This window comes from Meriones unguiculatus, chromosome 5 (assembly GCF_030254825.1).
Source record: "Meriones unguiculatus strain TT.TT164.6M chromosome 5, Bangor_MerUng_6.1, whole genome shotgun sequence".
Taxonomy (NCBI): domain Eukaryota; kingdom Metazoa; phylum Chordata; class Mammalia; order Rodentia; family Muridae; genus Meriones; species Meriones unguiculatus.
This window is the reverse complement of record NC_083353.1, coordinates 23132596-23150831: the sequence shown is the minus strand read 5'-3', so window position 1 is coordinate 23150831 and position 18236 is coordinate 23132596.

Here is an 18236-nt window from a genome sequence, read left to right as displayed (position 1 = left end):
TCAAATGTGTAAGAGTTTGTATGTAAAAGAATAATCGATAAGTACTTGCTTAATACACTTGGCAATTCTGTCTGAGAAACTTGATTATTTACTTATCTTCAAAATAACAGTTGATCACTATTTCAATGTCTTGTTTTTTTTATTTGATTAATTAGCCTTTTGTTTCTATGTTTTGACATAATCACTACAAAGACAAAGAAGTGCACACACACACATGCACACACACTCACATACACACAAATTTACATTACTAACAATAAGCCTTATCCAGAATATTTTAGAGACATTTTTTTATTCTTTTTCTACATTACACAAATTTATATAATAAAGAATAAAGCATGTGATTTATATTGTATCTGCATAAATCCTGGCTCTATGGTCCTATGTTGATGACATACCCATTTCTCCTTTAATAGCTCGAAAAATTTAATTACAGTTCATTCACTTTGTATCCCAGAGGTAGCCCTCTCCCCTCATTCCCTCCAAGTCCCACCTCCCCTCTCTCATCTCCTACTGTGCCCCTTTCTATGTCCACTGATAGGGGAGGTCCTCCTCCTCTTGCATCTGATCCTAGCTTACCAGGTCTCATCAGGCCTGGTTGCATTGTCTTACTCTGTGGTCTGGTAAGGCTGCTCCCACCTCAGGGGGAGGTGATCAAGGGGCCAGCCACTGAGTTCATGTCAGAGATAGTCCCTGGGAACCCAATTGGATACTGAGCTGCCATAGGCTACATCTGAGCAGGGGTTCTATGTTATATCATGAATGGTCTTTGGTTGGAGTATCAGTCTCAGAAAAGACCCCTGTGTCCAGGGTTTTTGCTTGTGTTGCTCTCCTTTTGGAGCTCCTGTTTAATATCATGCTATGAAATATGCAAAGAGTAAAAAAAGTTCAACTTTTTTCATCTGTACTCATGATGTTCCCTCTTTGATTCAAAGGCCACCTAACAACAACAAAAAAAAATCAGACATAAGAAACACTCTTCTTTGTTGTTGGCCAGGGAAGTTAAAAAAAAACAACAACAACAACAACAAAAACAGATTACTACTATTGCCCTTAGCCATCTGCTAAGAAGTGAAAGATAAGTCTTTCATCCTGAAGATACCACTTACTTTAGAAATAGGACCCAGAGACCTATTATCTGGCCCTGAATAAATTTTCCTTTGTGAGAATTAGCTTTCCAGAAGACACCATGCCAGCTTCCAAATGAGGGAAGTAACTAACATTCCTTCATAGCTTTGGTGCCTATGAACCATATCAACGATGAACATGGCAAGGTAAACATAAGGCTGGAATATAGCACTCATACCTTGGCAGTGAGCAACAGCTTTCTAATTGGACTTAAAAACCCACTCAATGAGAAGGATACCATGCCTCATATTAAAAACCTAGCTCACGTCCCAGTTCTAGTGAAGTTGTGGGTTTTGGGAAAATATCTACAGTCATTAATTTACCAATAGTGCAAACTATAAATATTTGTCCTTATTATCAGAAATCGGTGTAGTATTCACTTCTCATTGAGAAAATGTTTCTTTGAGCAGATTCAGACTACTACAGAAAACCATGATCTATCAAAATGCAGCGGTATGGAGCCCAGTCCCAATGAATACCTATACAGAACAATCCAGCACTTAAGGTTCAGGGAACATTGTAGAAGAGGACACTGTAAGACTGTAAGAACCAGAGGATCAGGGAGCTTTCTATAATTGTTTTTCCTTATAAAACCGGGGACTACAGCCATCATTTCTCATCAACATGACTGCCCAAATGTGAGATGAAATTGGATAACACCAAGGGACAGGCCACCATGGATAGAGAAAAGTCTAGAAGGCTTCAACCCTACATAGAAATGTGGGCAACTGAAAAAAGCTGGAGCAGGAGAGGTGATTTTTTCCACAGAGAAGAGTATGGCAATTGGTTGTCCCATGCCAGACCTGCAAAAAATACATACAAGTAACTGTATGTGTACTGAACAAGTTAAATTAAAGAATATATATGTATGTGTGTTCCATTATATATATGTGTGTGTATGTGTGTGTGTGTGTGTGTGTGTGTGTGTGTTTGTGCTTTCCAAGTATATAGGTAGGTGTGTATGTGTGTCTGTGCAATAACCATTATTGAAAAACAAGGCAATTAATTTGGACCTCGGGGAGGAGTATATTGGAGGGTTTGGAGGGAGGAAAGAAAAGAGAAACATTTTAAGTATATTATAATCTCAAAATTTTTGAAGAATAAACTTCATTACCAAATTGTACTTTAAATTATGTGCAAGAGATAGAACTCCTTGATAGTTTTTCTTATGATAAACCAAGTAGCTAATTAATGTAATAGGTTATGGAGTAGTGCAACAAAAGATTCAGGTAAAGAAAGAGGCATTTCCATAAAGGCATAATATAATGTTAAGGCAAATTGAGTTTGAATTGTCCTTTGAATATGTTCTTTGAGGAGATCTTCAGAGCTGTCTGTACATAAAAATATTTTATTCCATCTGTTCATGCTGCCTGAGTGACAGACCTGTTTCTCAGCATTCATTTTACCACCAAGAGAGAGAAAAGAAATTCAGGTACACATTAATGCAAAAAGTGTTAACTTCACCACCATTCTATTAATGTTAAGTGTAAGCAGAAGAAAACCCTACATATTTTCTGAGATAAGCTGAAATGAAGCCTCTTCCACTAAACATTAAATTCCCAGCAGCCAACTCACATTGTTAACATGCTAACAGTGATATTGATTGAAAACATACTCATTAATTCATATTTTGTGTTTTACTGTTGTTTGACCAATTGGTTTCAATCAAGATTTTATAGGACTTAGTACAGAATATTACCAGGATGCTATTGAAACTAGTTATGTAATCACAGTCTCTTCAATAGCCTTTAGCAAATCATTAAGTCTAAGAATTTTAAGTACTTTAACTAAAACAGAAATCTTGTCGGTATGATTTGATTTCTCTTTATGTAAAAATGTACCAGTGAGATTTTGTTATTTGCAAGGCGATTCAATGTCTTTTAACTAGCTGTGCTTTCTGGGTATGGAGTACTAATAGAATATAAGACTATATGATACTGTGATTTACTTGCAGGATCCATTTCAATCTCTTAGAACAGGAATTCCTTTGAATACATCTTTGTGTACACCACAGAACCTGGCAAAACACCTCACAGAAAGATGGCATAAAATGATTTTTGTTAAAGGGATAGATTTTACAGTCAGTCTGTAACTACCTTTTTTAAGAGAAAGGACTGTATTTAAAACTGAGATAGAGAAAACACACAAAATTCCTGAAAGACAAATGAATCTAAACTTCAGCCAGTTCAAAAGAGTAAATTATCGACTAACTAACGTTTAAGACATTTGTGTCCACAGTAGCCAGTTTTCTCTGTACCCTGCACAATACAGAGACTGTAAACCCTCCCACTGCCAACTGTAGGCAAAGTGTTCAGAAGATCTCTTTTGATTGTATGTGTCTTAGTTAGGATAAAGATAGAATTACTCCTTACCTTCATTCATCCCCTTTGGCTCAGGGTACTTGGTAAAGATATTAGAGGAAAGGAAATATACATTTTAAAATTGTTATTCAAGTATCCTAAATAATTATTGTCTAAGGAAATTTAATTATACATATTATATTGTGAATTATAAATATATTTAATATATACATAGTAGGTATTCTCCATTGCTCCTCAAGAACTCAACACTTAGCTTAAGTGAAAAAATTTGATGCAAAAATTATTTTTTTATTATGAACAAGTCCATACAATTAACAAGGATATGAATTTACCTTTCATATACAATGCATAAGATATTTCTCTAGGGAACAAGAACTAATAGATATCCTGAAGCAGACCAGTATCTAAGTATAGCCACAGGAAAAGTAGAAAGAATTAAATTTGCAATATAGTAAATGTGGCAAGGTAAGTTCACTCTTCATTTTTATTCATGAAACAGTATATGAAATAAGTCATAAAATACAGAAACATTTGCTGAGAGATTTAAGTGGAAAACACGATTTAGGCAGTTTTCTGCTGTCATGGAAATTTGAATTATATTTGTTTGCATGCACACACATACATAACCTGTTGTGGGGTGTGTGTGTGTGTGTGTGTGTGTGTGTGTGTGTTTGTGTGTGTGTGGGGTCAGACTGACATTGTTATTGATACCTCTGCCTAACATAATGTTAAACTCATGATCAGAAAATCAGTTACATCAAAAGATTGTCTCGGGTGTCTGAGACTATTATCACCATACAATTTTTAGTTCCTGTGTCTTACATGAAAATGGCCAAACAGAAACACTGTTACAGAGGAAAATAAAAAGACAATGTAAGTTCTTCTGAAGAATTATTGGATGCTGACATCTAGTGACTTAGAAAAGTACCATTATGGAGGAATTTTAATAACACAATATACTTCCATAAAAATGTGTATGTTGCCCAGTGCAAAATCACATATGTACAGGTCGATACATTTAATTTTAATACTTAATTATAGCTTTTTATGTGCCTAACTGCTACTGAATAAAGGTAAACCCTTGTGAAATGAACTTTTTTTATCAGTGATACTCCACACTTTGCAGAAAGCATATCATTCCCTATAATATCTTAAAATCTTCCTCCATTACCCTTTTCCTTCCTTCCTTCCTTCCTTCCTTCCTTCCTTCCTTCCTTCCTCCCTTCCTTCATTCCTTCTTTCCTTCCTTCCTTCCTTTCCCAATATCTTTTTACCACATTGTCTCTGTATATGCTTTTTTCTTTGCCTCTCTGATATATTCTAATATATATTATCTATATCTCCATCCTTCCTCTTTCAATACACTTAAAAGTGTTCTTCAGTTAGGGTTTCCATCACTATGATAAACACTAAGACCAAAAGCAACTTGGTGAAGAAAGGATTTATATCATCTTACAGTAAACAGGTAACAGTCCTTTATGGACAGAACTCAGGACAAGAACTCAAGCAGGCAAGAACTTCCGGGTAGGAACTGACACTGAAGCCATGGAGGAATGCTACTTACTGGCTTCCTCCTCATGATTTGCTCAGCCCACTATTACAGCTCAGCACACCTGCCCAGAGCTAGTACTGATGTGCCAAAGATTAATTAAGAAGACATCTGAAAGACTTCTGGGTTTCCTTTTCACAGTAATTCTGACTTGTCAAACTGACCCCCCCCAAAAAAGTAATTAGTATAAATAGCTTTTCCATCTACTGGATACTAAATCTACAATAACCTAAAATAAGTTTTTTTGTGTTAAATTCTTCTGAAATTTTAATGTACTTTTCCTATATGTCTCATTTGAGGCCTGCTTTACCATACTATTTCAAGTTACACATATGAAAGTATAACCTTGTAATAATGCTTATACCTGTATCTCCTCTTTTCCATTTGATTTCCTTTTTTTCTATTCCTCGGTGAATTACTGATTTACAATCATTATCTTACATTTATTATTTTACATTTTGATTACAATCATTATTTTACAATTATTATTTTACATTTTGATAGCGCTTATATAATTTTCATCAATGAATATGCAGTTAGGACCATATAGAAAGCAGATCACATTGACATTTTATTTTTTTTCATTATGAATTTTACTTCTTGATCTCTACCCAAAGCTGCATATCCTGTGCTATTCCAAAAAGCTCTCTACACATAGACTTTTTTCTTTGCAGAATTTACAAGTCCTGTGGCAATAAAATGCAAAGTTTTTAGAATGGAGCACTGATTCATGAATTCTCTAAGATAAGCTGTTAGGAAAAAAAAAGCTGTCAGGAAAGAAAAAAGAAAGGAAGGAAGAAAGAGAGAGAGAGAGGAGAGAGATAAACAAAATTGCAGGAGAGTGTGTGAGTGAGAGTCAGGGACAGAGTGATAGAGGAAGAGAGGGAGAGAAGAAGAAAGGGAGACAGGAGGAAAGAAAGGAAAAAGGAAGGAAAGAAGGAAGGAAAGGAAGAGATTGATGAACTACAACTTATAATTTTAATGAAGGTGAAGAGTTTGTGAGTTTAATCCATAAGAAATTGGAAAAGTTGGTGTAGAGGTATGCTTGAGAATTTTAGATGTGCTTCGGTGCCTATCAGATAGAACCTGGAGGAAGAAAAGGACATGAAATCCCCTGAAACAAGAGTTACTACAAAAAGTTGTGAGCCCCCATATGCGCACAAGAAACAAAATTTCAGTCCACTGCATGAGCAGCATGTACTTTGAATTGCTGAGCCCTCTCTGCATCCCTTGTTCTGTATTATTCATCATATATTTAGTATTCAGTTTTTTCCCCAGAATTCTTGAAAGTTAAGGTCATTATTGCTTAATATTTTCACTAGTGCTCTCTAAAGGCAATAATTCTTCAGCTTTATCTTCAACATTCTTTCTTATAGTGTTTACTGCTGGAGATATTTTACACTGATATTATATGTTTTGTGGAACTTTTAAGTTCTAATCTTTTAATTTGATTATCTTCAGTTTTTTCCTTTGCAGAATGTGTTGTTTAAGTTGCTGAATTTCTCACCTGAGTCTTGAATTGGTATATTTATTTCATCCATCTTTTTGAATTTTCATTAAAATCATTGCTCTTTGCAGGAGGACTGCAGAGACTGATGCACCAATCAAGGACTAGCATGGAAAGAACTTATAGCTCATGCTCAGATGTAGTCCATAAGCAGTTCAGAATCCAAGTCAGATTCCTAATAAAGGGAGCAGGGGCAGTTTCTGACATGAACTCAGTTGCCTGCTCTTTGATCACTTCCGACTAAGAGGATGGCCTTACTAGGCCACAAAGGAAGAGAACCCAGGCCATCCTGATGAGACTTGATAAGCTAGGGTTAGAGAGTAGGGGAGAAGGACTCCCCCTTTTCAGTGCACTGGGGGAAGAGGATGGGGGGAAGAGGAAGGGAGGGTGCGACAGGGAGGAGATGAAGGAGGGGGTTACAATCATGATGGAAAGTGAACAAATTGTAAAAATAATAAAATATAAGTAATAATAATAATAAAAACTTTATCAGGTCAAAGGTTGCTTGAAAGTCAATCTTCACTGACTGTTTTCACATACCTAAAATTTTCATATAACTATAATCACTGTACAATGAACATGAGCTTGTCTAGTATGTAAGACTATTTTGAATACATTTTTCTTTGTTGTCAAACTTGTTTCTTCTCTCTTTTGATCGCTTTGCTTTTGTAAAAGTTGAAGTAGAATCTGTTTTGTATCTTGGACTGGACTCAAACCTAAGTTTCACCTGCTTCAGCCTTCTGAGTTCTAGAAGTCTGTGTTCTTAATGCTAAGCAAACTTGGAATATTAACTCAAAATAGTAAGTTTACAATCTAAATTCAGCGATTTTATTATTTATAAAATTGTAAGAGCTATAAACTTTGTACAATATACACAAATTTACATTAGGAATCGGTTTGTTTACTTACTGAACAAATATTAAACACCAACCCACTTGACATTAACTAAATATTTTTCTCTAATGACTACCTAAATAATGCAGCAAAATAGAAAATTTTAAAAGCATGGCATGGACAGGATATTTGGTATGGTACAGTTATATATTGTCAATCGATGAAGTGTCTCAAAAGAGCAGCTCATCCCCCATCCTGTGAAAAGTCCTGAAGCCTCCTGATCCAAGTGAAATGCAGGGTGATATTTCCTGTAAATCAAGTTCTTGGAGAGGAATGTCTGTGGACAGTTCCTTTACCTGAACTTTAACTTCATAAAACAAGTGTCTTGTGATCATAGTAAAGGAAGCCCTATTCACCACTAGAGGACACTGCAAAAAAAACATAATTTTTTTTTCTTTTTTAATTTATTTTTCTTTATTAATTAGACTTTACTCACTTTGTATAACCTGGTGGTTCCCTCTCTCCTCCCTTCCCAATCCATCCCTTCCTCCACCCTCTGATTGCATGCCCCTCCCCAAGTCCACTGAGAGGGGAGGACTTCTTTTCCTTCCTTCTGATCCTAGTCAATTAGGTCTCATCAGGAGTGGCTGCCTTGTCTTCTTCTGTGGCCTGGTAATGCTGCTTCACCCTCAGGAGGAAGTAATTAAAGAGCAGGCCAATCGGAACTCCATAAGTAGAGAAACAAAATAAAAAAAAAATATGAGCACAGGGGTTTTTCCTGAAACTGCTATTCCACCCAACCACTATGCATGGAGATAACCTAAGGCCCCTGCACATATGTAGCCCATGGCAGTTCAGTATCCAAGTGGGTTCCATTGAAATAGTATCTAGACTTGTCCACCATTTCCCCCCACATTGCTCACAACGGGAGCAGTCTAGGATGCTGTCCTTCCTCATATTGGCAAGGGCCTTCTTAGAAGCAATCCTTACCATGAGACATTTCAATTGCTTTCCAAGTCCTGACACTGTTGTTTTCATTAGATTTAGAATATGATTAAAATTTCTATTGAATTTTACATATGGTCTATTGACATTTTCATTGCCAAGATTTGAGTTTCTCTCTCGTTCAGAAACTTCATCACTTAATCAATTGTTCTTTATTAGCCTATAGTTTATTAGTTAATACATGCAACTACCAATACCCATTTCTTGCATTTATTGATCATTTAAAAAATCATTCACTGAATTATATACCTAACATTCTGGTCCTATACTATTTTCAATATCAGTTATTAAGAATGTATAAACTTCTGGAGTAGTTATGTTTTGTATTTTTCCTTATTTTGCAAGTCTCTATGTTGACACTAAGCAATGTATTAGTTGGACATCAATTGCAAGTGTAAGTGAAAGCATTCAGTATGTGCCATCTTTCTTTGTCATTATCCAAAGAACATTAATTTTCTCATTAAGGCAGCATCCAGAATGAAACCATTGACAAATTGCTTGGGATCATCCTTCTCAAATCAGGTTATTGGTTCTGCAATTCAAACCTGACTCAAAAACAACTTCTCAAGTTCTCAGACATGCACAAGATCTGCATATTTTCAAGCCAGAGAAGGATCTCAACTGAGAGGAGGAAGTGCACCCCAGGGTCCCATCTTTAACAAAGAAGCATTTTTGTTCAGTTTTGACATTTATTGTTTCATTGTTGTTTTGATTGTTGGATTTGTTTCTCTTTTTTGTGGTTTTGTACTTTATTTTTTTTTAATTTTTGGGGTTTGGTGGGGCTTTTGGGGAGGCAAGAGAATGTAAAGTTGGTGGGGAATATCTGGAAAAAGTGAAAGAAAAGTAATCAATATGTATTTATAAAAATAATTAAAACTGAAATTAAAAGAACTTTAGAAATGTGCTCTTAGTCAAATGTTCTACTGCTATGAAGAGATGCTATGACTCAGAAGCACTTATTTTTGAAAAGCATTTAACGAGAACTTGGTTACAGTTCAGAGGTTTAGTCCATTATCATAGTGTGAGACATGGGAACACGCAGGCAGATATGATGTTGGAGAGTAGCTGAAGGTTCTTTATCCAGATTGGCAGGCAGAGAGAAGGACACAGCCCTCCAGAAGAGGGGGTGAGAATTCCAGGAAATCCATCCTTCCCATTCCAAATCATGCAGGTGTGCATCAGGAAGTGGCATGGGTGGGCGTGTCTGGCAGTGAGTCCGTTGGGGAGGTGAAGATGTAGGTGTAAGTTGAGGTGTGGGTGCTGGTCTTTCTTCCTGAAGCCTAGACCTTGAGCCTTCGCCAGAGTCGTTGGGGAGTGGGTGTCTGGTGGGCCGATGCAGGACAGAGTGCTTGCTCTGGGAAGAAGTCTGCAGCCTAGGCTCTCACGGGTGGGTGGAACCCGCCCAAAGGGTGTGGAGATCAGGCCGAGAGGCCTCCAGAGAGTGTCTTCAGAGCTCCAAGCAGGATTCCAGGTGCAAGCTCTAAAAAGCCTGGGTTTTCCGAGAGGGAAGAGTGGGTGTGTCCAGTGCAGCCAGGGTGTCCCAAGACATGCCTGAGCAGAGAGTGTCCTTCTGGGGTTCACCTGTGAGAGAACCGGTTGTGATAATCCCGGAGAGCCTTGGCCATGAGGGGGTGGGTCGCTTCTTACCTTGGGTCTTGTTGAAGATAGCCCGCCAGGATGGGCCGTGGCCAGAGGCCTGGGGGAGGAGGTGCGCTTCGGAGGATGGCCCACACAGCGGGGGTCCGTGCACTTCTGGCCTGCCTGGGCTCCTGGCCTGGGTGAAGAAGGTGACCATCTTGGTTTGTCGGCACCCTTGCAGCTTCTTGGCCTGTCTACTACGGATGCGGGCTGTGACTGCTTGCAGCCTCAGCTCCTGGTCTGCCTCCTCCATCTGCTGCTGTGTCTTGGTCTCAGTCTGGCTGTGGGTCTCAGTCTCGTCGCCTGCGTGCCCATGTTCCGCTTCTTGGGCTGCTTGGGCTGTGGCGGCTTCAAAGGCCTCCTTGGCTTGGGAGATTCCTTGGAGAGCAGGTTGTTCGGTGGCATCAGCTGCATGGGCTGCAATGGCCTCCTTGGCTTGGCAGTGAGCCTCCCACATGCCCACGAGATCTTGGGAAAGGAGGAGCCCTTCTGGCCATTCCTGCTGGAGAACGGGCTTCCTGGCACCTGAGTAGACAGGCGTCTTGGAATCCACCCTGACAGGCGCCAGCTGCACTTCTCGGTCAGTCTGGCCCCAAGAGAGCTCCGGGACACCCAGGGGGTAGCGGGCGTGGTCAGAGTTGGGGCAAGCCCCCAAAGAGCAGGCGCGGCCATGCTCCTGGGACCCGCGGAGAGCATCCTGTCTGCACCTTCGGATCTTCTTGGCTGCTGGCTCCAGGCTTTCACGGCAAGCGTCACTTGCCTCTGGCGTCTGGCATGTGCTTCGCTTCCTGCTCGGGACTGGCCTGCTGCTGCTCAGCTGCAAGGCCTCTGCCCGCTTGTCTTGGGCTCCTCTGGACGTGGATGCTTGGGTCTCCTCTGCCGGAGATGTTCTTCCTTGCTCTGCCTTCTCGCTCAGCACCAAGGCAGAGTCAGGGGAGAGTGGGTCCCGCTCAGACCTGGGACCCAGCGGGAAACTGTCCCCCCATTTGGCCGCCAAGTCCCTGGCGAAGGGCACTAGCAGCTGCTGTTTCCTCAAGATCTTGATGGTCTGCCTGAAGCCTATCTCTGCCAGACATTCAGACAGGCTGGGCACGGAGGCGAGTTTCTTCAGGGCCTTGTAGAGCTTGCGTAGCTCTCTCTCCGTGCACAGGCGATCACACAGCTTCTGCAGGGCTGCCTGGGAAGAGCCAGCCTCCATGTCCATGGCTGAGAACAGGACTGGGCCCCACCGGGCAGACAGTACGTCGGACTGCTCTTTTCCTCTTCCTCTCGTGGTGGCTACCTGTGTCTCTGCAGCAGATTCTGGGCTAGGCTGCTGGGAGTTTTCCAGCTGCTGCCTCTCTTTGCCTCACTGTGGAGGGGCGCATCCCTACCCTAGATATATATACAGGGGCTGGACCACGCCTTGGCTCAAATCTGCCCAGTCAGCGGCCGAGGCTGCTGGTTCTGGGCCCGCCCCTTCTGACTTCTGATTCCCTGTGCCACGCCCCATCCACAGCTCAGGAAACATGATCTCTGACGCCAGAGCCCACTCTGGCCAAATCCCGGGGGTTCACAGCCCTGCCTTGCTTCCAGGCGAGCTCTGGCAAATGGGGGCTTCCTCAAGGTCTTTGCTGGGGCTCTCGGGATAGTCTGCTCCCCGCTGTAGGACGCCAGCTTCGGGAGCCTGCCAGAGACTGCACATGCTCACACAAAAGCAGAGGGAAGTAAAATCGAGTCAATCAATCAATCAATAAGTAAATAAACAAACAAACAAATAAATAAATAAATAAGCCGAGAATCTGCTCTGGGCTCCAATTTCGCACAGTGCATGGAGGGTGGGTGGGAGACACATCGCTTTCACCCCAGCAAGTTGAGCCTGTCGGGGAAAGTGGATTTCTGCTCGGAGCCTGGAAATCCTGTCTTGCACACCTGCCACACCGCCTTGACGGCCTGGGCCCATCTTTCAACCAACTAGGCTTTCACAGGTGTTCACACTGGTGCAGTTCCCAAAAGCCGGCCCACAGCTTTCCATTTCTCTTCTGATCCTGGGCAACTGGGTCTTAGCTTTCTGGGTTCCAAAGGATCCCTTTTTCAATCTGGTTAATTTCCCTCTGCGCACTCTCTGTCTCTGCCTCTGTCTCTGTCTCTGTCTCTGTCTCTCTCTCTCTGTTTGTCTCAAACACACACACACACTCACACACACACACACACACACATACACACCCTTGCACACACATGCACACTCACACAGTGGCTATCAACTCTCTATAACTATGCCTATGAATGACTCTCTCTTTCCAATCATATGTATATACACAGAAATGTTTATTCGTGAACATCTATGTATACAAAGGAGAGAAATGCACACAATATTCATTAGTGCTGAAGCTAACACACCTGACACTTACCCTAAGCAGTTCTCCCTCGGGTAGTTGTGTACCTAAGGCGAGGAAAACTAACTCTGGAAAGAAGATCTGTCCAAGCACTGGAGAAGTGGCAATGATTGCTTCCGCACAGCCCTCCAGAAGAGGGGGTGAGAATTCCAGGAAATCCATCCTTCCCTTCCAAATCACGCAGGTGTGCATCATTGGGTGGGCGTGTCTGACAGTGAGTCCGTTGGGCAGGTGAAGGCATAGGTGTGAGTTGAGGTGTGGGTGCTGGTCTTTCTTCCTGAAGCCTAGACCTTGAGCCTTGGCCAGAGTCTTTGGGTAGTGGATGTCTGGTAGGCCGATGCAGGACGGAGTGCTTGCTCTGGGAAGAGGGCTGCAGCCTAGGCTCTCACGGGTGGGTAGAACCCGCCCAAAGGGTGTGGAGATCAGGCCGAGAGGCCTCCAGAGATTGTCTCCAGAGCTCCAAGCGGGATCCCAGGTGCAAGCTCTGGAAAGCCTGGGTTTTCCGTGAGAGAAGAGTGGGTGTGTCCAGTGCCGCCGGGGCATCCCAAGACATGCCTGAGCAGAGAGTGTCCTTCTGGGGTTCACCTGTGAGAGAACCGGTTGTGATAATCCCGGAGAGCCTTGGCCATGAGGGGGGCGGGTCTCTTCTTAGCCTGGGTCTTGGTGCAGAGAGCTCGCCAGGACGGGCCGTGGCCAGAGGCCTGCGGGAGGAGGTGCGCTTCGGAGGAGGGCCCCCGAGCCGGGGGTCCGGGCACCTCTGGCTGGCCTGGGCTCCTGGCCTGGGTGAAGAAGGTGACCATCTTGGTTTGTCGGCGCCCTTGCAGCTTCTTGGCCTGTCTGCTCCGGATGCGGGCTGTGACGGCTTGCAGCCTCAGCTCCTGGTCTGCCTCCTCCATCTGCTGCTGTGTCTTGGTCTCAGTCTGGCTGTGGGTCTCAGTCTCGTCGCCTGCGTGCCCATGTTCTGCTTCCTGGGCTGTTTGGGCTGTGGCGGCTTCAAAGGCCTCCTTGGCTTGGGAGATTCCTTGGAGAGCAGGTTGTTCGGTGGCATCAGCTGCATGGGCTGCAATGGCCTCCTTGGCGTGGCAGTGAGCCTCCCACATGCCCACGAGATCTTGGGAAAGGAGGAGCCCTTCTAGCCATTCCTGCTGGAGAACGGGCCTCCTGGCACCTGTGTAGACAGGTGTCTTGGAATCCACCCTGACAGGCGCCAGCTGCACTTCTCTGTCAGTCTGGCCCCAAGAGGGCTCCGGGACACCCAGGGGGTAGCGGGCATAGTCAGAGTTGGGGCAAGCCCCCAAAGAGCAGGCAGGGCCATCCTCCTGGGACCCGCGGAGGGCGTCCTGTCTGCACCTTCGGATCTTCTTGGCTGCTGGGTCCAGGCTTTCACTGCAAGAGTCACTTGCCTCTGGCGTCTTGCATGTGCTTCCTTCCTGCTCGGGCCTGGCCTGCTGCTGCTCAGCTGCAAGGCCTCTGCCCGCTTGTCTTGGGCTCCTCTAGACGTGGATGCTTGGGTCTCCTCTGCCGGAGATGTTCTTCCTTGCTCTGCCTTCTCGCTCAGCACCAAGGCAGAGTCAGGGGAGAGTGGGTCCCGCTCAGACCTGGGACCCAGCGGGGAACTGTCCCCCCATTTGGCCGCCAAGTCCCTGGTGAAGGGTACTAGCAGCTGCTGTTTCCTCAAGATCTTGATGGTCTGCCTGAAGCCTATCTCTGCCAGACGTTCAGACAGGCTGGGCATGGAGGCGAGTTTCTTCAGGGCTTTGTAGAGCTTGCGTGGCTCCATCTCCATGCATAGGCGACTCTGTCCTACTGTGCTCTCTCTGTCTTTCTCTGTCTCTCTCTGTCCCAAACACACTCTTTCTCTCTGTCTCTCTCTCTGTCTCTGTCTCTTTCTCTCTCTCACACACACACACACACACACATACACACACCCTTGCACACACATGCACACTCACACAGATGCTATCAACTCTCTATGGCTATGCCTATGAATGACTCTCTCTTTCCAATCATATGTATATACACACAAATGTTTATTCGTGAACATCCATGTATACAAAGGGGAGAAATGAAGACAATATTCATTAGTGCTGAAGCTAACACACCTGGTGAAAATCCCAAACGCCTGCCCAGAGCTTTTCCTTTCTCTTTTCATATTCGGGAACTGGGTCTGTGTTATACACCTGCCACACTGCCTTGCCTCCAGGCTCCTTCTTTTCACCAACTGGGCCTTCACAGCTGTTCACACTGGTGCAGATCCCAAAAGCCCGTGGAGACCTTTTCATTTCCATTTTCTTCTTTGGCAACTGGGACTTGGCTTTCTGAGTTGCAAAGGGATCTCTTTTTCACTCTGGTTAATTTCCCACTACTCTCTCTCTCTCTCTCTCTCCCCCTCTCTCTTTTATACACATACATATATACAAACACACACAAATAAACACACACACACATATACTTATCCTATAAGTTTTTTTTTTTTCTCTAGAGAACACTGACTCATACCATGGGTGACTGAGACCCTGTCTCAAAAAATAAATTAGAGAAGCATTTGAAGATGATATCCAATTTTGACCCTACTTGCTTTATATGTTTACATATGTTTACACTTACATAGCATACAAAACATGCTTGTGTTAGACTTTATTGTTGTCATAACACATTATCGTCATTGCTAAAAAACTGTTTTCTATGTGCTCGAGATCCAAATAGTTTTGATAAGTTAAAATCAATCTGGCATCAAGTTTCAGTTCCTTCTGGAGAGAGAAACATTCTGATTTCCTGCCTTTTCAGTATATGGTGACCATTTATATGTCTTGTTTTGTAGCCCTCTTACATCTCCTAATCCAGACACAGGAAGAGTGTTTCTTACAGTGTGTCATTCTGATTGTCCTCATTTCAAATTTTTTGTATTCTCTGTAGTGTCTCCCTTTTGAAAATCTCCTTAAAATCCATTTGTTGTACTGTGATGAACCATGATAACATTTAGAGTGGCAATGAGCAAACATGACTTCATTTTGAGATGTAAAATGTCCTGTTCACTGAATAGAATATAATCATCTTAAAGTGGTGGAAAAGTATTATAGGATAAAATTAAAAAATTGACTTGAATTAGGAAATAATCTTAAATATGCATTATTCTAAATACCCCTTTATTCCATTAAATATTTAAGTTCATTATAATGTGGCACAGAGAAAGAAAATTGTATTTGATTGACATAGAAAATGTAAACTACATAGTACTGTGCTACACACAAAAAATTCCTGGCTCATTGTGGTGGCACCTGCTTATAAACTCAGGTATTCTGGAGGCCAAGGCAACCCGAATTCTAAGAGCAAAGGTAGCTGGGAGTATACACTAAGTATGAGACCAGTTTGGGTTACCTAAGGGATACACTGTCAAAAACAAATCAGATACAAATGTTGAGGAAAAGCTATCTATTCCCAAACCAAAAGATTCCAGTTGTTCTTTCAGCCTAACATTTTTAACAATATATCATGGTATCACTGCATGCCAATAGTAAAGGACTAGAGCAAAAACTGGAACAAATAGGGAAAACTTTAGGAAATACAAGTAAGATAAAATAAATACAGAACAAAATTAAATCCCATTTCTTCTTGATTTATTTCATATAAAAATATTAGTTAAAATAGATACTCGAGCCTATACACTCTAGAATAAAATGTGAGTATATGGATTTACCTAGAGAAAGTCTGGTTTGGGTTCTCTGAACTGTATGTTACTGTGATCACTAGCCAATGCCAAACATCACTGTTTTCTGTTTCCATGAATGGATGGAAAGTTCTGCATTCAGTTTATTTAGAGAAAGGATCTTTCTAAATGATTATTTTGGGAGTTGGAGGTGTAGACATTGGGGCTAATTGTCCTGATATTGTCAGAGATTTTAATCTGCACAGTTGTAAACACTAAGCTACTAAAATTTCCATTATGGTCTGCTTACGACATTTGAAAGATGATTCTTTCCTTTTGTATGCCAGCTTCTCATGACAATTTTAATGGTAAATTTGTATTATATTATCTTTATGTAGCAGCTAGTAATGATAATAAAGACTGTTATAATTATTTGAGATTTACCAGGAATTTTTTTGTATAAGTTATACATATTCTTCTATAATAAACTGTGCAACAATTTTAAAACATTTTAAAATTTGTGATATTAAAATTAATAATCACAGTATGAATTAAACATATCTTCACAGAAAATTATTTTTACAACCAACTACAGATATAAAAAGTTAAGTCAGATGCATTTCTAAGCCAGCTGAAGGTATTTTATCCTATGAATTATGTACTAAATTTAACTTTCTTCATAAAATTTTTCGGAAGTCTATGAGCTTTATTTTTGATGTTCTACTTTCCATTTGTTTTTTTTCTCAAATTTAAAATTATCCCAACTTATTCAAATTCTATAAAATAAGTACATTAGCTTGTAGGATTTGTAAATATTTTTGAGCTTTTAATGTCTTATATTTGTTTTTTAACTCAATTTTGCTGAATATTCAGATAAGTCAAACTTTACACTTTTCTAAATCATTGAAGATAATCATCTGGGTATACTTTCAATAACAAAAATTCTAATACTGTTAATGGATGCATTTCCATTTTTTTACATGTAGATATCCTGTTAGACCAGCACTATTTGTTGATTATGCTATCTTTTTTTTCCATTGTATGATTTTGGTATCTAAAATCAGGTGTTCAGAGTTGTGTGGATTTATTTGTGAATCCTCTATTCAATTCCATTGATTCACCAGTCTGTTTCACAGCCTGCACTATGCAGGTTTTATTGCTGTTGTTCTATAGGACAGCTTGAAATCAGGGATGAAGAAGATCTTTTGTTGCAGAGCAGAGGATTATTCTAGCTATTCTGTTTTTTTGTTTGTTTTGTTTGTTTGTTTGTTTTTTTTGTTTTTTGTTTTTGTTTTTTCCTATTCTTTATGAAGTTGAGAATTTTCCTTTTAAGTTTTGTAAAGAATTCTGTTGTTATTTTGAAGGGAATTTCATTGAATGTGTAGATTGCTTTTGGTAAGATGGTCATTTTTACTGTTTATCCTGCCAACCCATGAGCATGGGAGATCTTTCCATCTTCTAATAACTTCTTCTGTTTTTTTCCTAAAGACTTGAAGTGTTTTTCATACAAGTCTTTGACTCGATTGGTTGGAGTTACACAAAGGTACTTTTTGTTATTTGTGGCTATTGTGAAAGGCGTTGCTTCCCTAATTTCTTTCTCAGTCCATTTGTCGTATGTATGCAGGAGGGTTACTGTACTTTTATTTCGAGTTAATTTTGTATCCAAACACTTTGCTGAATGTGTTTATCAGCTGTAGGAGTTCCCTGGTAGAATCTCTGGGGACACTCATGTATACTTTCATATCATCTGCAAAGAATGATACTTTGACTTCTTCCTTTCTGTATTGAATCCCCTTAATCTCTTTTAATTATCTTATTGCTCTAGCAAGGATTTCATGAACTATGTTGAAGAAATATGAAGAGAGAGGGCAGCTCTCTGTTGTCCCTGATTTCAGTTGGAATGATTTAAGTTACTCTCCATTTAGTTTTATATTTGTTATAAGCTTGCTGTATATTGTCTTTACTGTGTTTAGGTAAGTGTCTTGTATCCCCGATCTCTCCAGACTTTAAACAGAAATGGGTGTTACATTTATCAAATGCTTTTTCAGTATTGAAGGAGATGATCTTGTGTTTTTTTTTTTCTTTCATTTTTTATATGGTAGATTACATTGATGGATTTCCATTTATTGAATCATCCCTGCATGCCTGAGATGAAGCTTACTTGGTCATAATTGATGATATCTTTGATGTGTTCTTAGATTCAGTCTGCAAGGATTTTGTTGAGTATTTTTTG